Below are 1,571 nucleotides of genomic sequence, written 5' to 3'. Positions count from 1 at the left end.
CGTAAGTCTTGCTTGATGATTATTTGTTCTATGAGTAGCTAAGTCCCTTTTTCTAGGGTTGTAGCTACAACTTATGGTATATTAGTATTTGTTTCTAGCATGAGATGGGCTTTCTTGTGATTTATGCTTACATTCTTGTTTAACTATCTTAATGCATGATCAACATTAAGATACACTTGTTGTCTACTCTTGAACTCGGGAGATGAATGGAGGGATAGAGCTAAAGAATGTGAGAAGTGTGTTCACTCTAGAGTAAAATTAGAGTGTTTTGCAGATAGGATAGTCTTATACCTATATACCGCACTTGATTAATATGCAAGAAGATAGCTTAATGCTCCGTCATTGGTTCATGTCTATCCCCGCTCAACGATGTAGTTAGGCTGTCAATGGTGGTAGGCGATTAGAGGTTGGGAGACCATGATCGTAAAAGGAACCTTGCAAATCCATAATGATTTTAGTTTGTCGAATGCTAGGATACAAGTAATTTTATGCCAGTAATAGAGTTATGCTGCAACCCTAGATTACTTTTCCATATTGTGAAATTCGCTTATTTAAAACTGTTTGATTGTAGTACTTACTGTGTGAGATTGTTCAACTTAGTGATTATAAACCAGTTTCTAAAATTGTTTAACACATAAGTAAAGTTATTTTAAACCTAACAACGTTGTTGTCTGTGATTGGAAGTCCCTTGGATTCGATAATTCGGCTCGAAAGAATCGCTGTACTACTAAAGTGACCACGTGCACTTGCGTGCGATTTTGGGAGCAACAAGCATCATATAAGTATTATTCAACTCTTAATATTCCATATCATAAGAGAACTACTTCTCAAGTAACCTCAAGGCATACTTGTGCAATGCATGAGTAAGACCTCATAATCCCATCCAAGCTAAGTATCCCTTTTTGGTCATCATAAACATAGTCTATATCCATATTCAAGTCTTAGGCTTTCATATCATAAGAGCATTATACTCCTAAGTAATCTCAAAGCATACTTGTGCAATGCATGAATGAAACCCCATAATCTCATTCACACTAAGCATAACCTTGAAGTCATCATAATCATACTTACCCTCCTTTGGTCTCATTCTTAGCTTACTTCATATAGACAAGGAGACTATCACCTTTAGTAAATCATATCATGGAAGGCAACTATAGCAACAACCCAAGCTAAACATACATCATATAAGAGAACACTTCATAAGTAGCTTCAAGTCATACTTGTGCAATGCATGGATAAGACCCCATAATCCTACCCACACTAAGTACCACTGTCGGCTATCATACTCAAATGACTATTATTTATCATTATAGACTACCAAAGAATAGCACCTTATTAGGCTAGACCAAGCTATCATAGGAAACATATTAATCATGCAAGTCCAAGCTATTCTAGGAGGGGTACAAATGTTCCATCCTAGCTACCATGCAAACATTCTATGATGCTAATGGGAGAGTATGATTTCTCAATCCTAAGCTACCCTTAGGAGAGTATGAATTCTCAATCCTAAGCTACCATGAAATGGTCTTGGCCTAACCAAGTTATGCAATCATGAAGGCATTCTAAAATGC

Source organism: Solanum tuberosum, unplaced genomic scaffold (assembly GCF_000226075.1).
Source record: "Solanum tuberosum cultivar DM 1-3 516 R44 unplaced genomic scaffold, SolTub_3.0 scf00247, whole genome shotgun sequence".
In the NCBI taxonomy this organism is placed as follows: Eukaryota; Viridiplantae; Streptophyta; class Magnoliopsida; order Solanales; family Solanaceae; genus Solanum; species Solanum tuberosum.
This window is presented reverse-complemented; position numbering follows the sequence as displayed.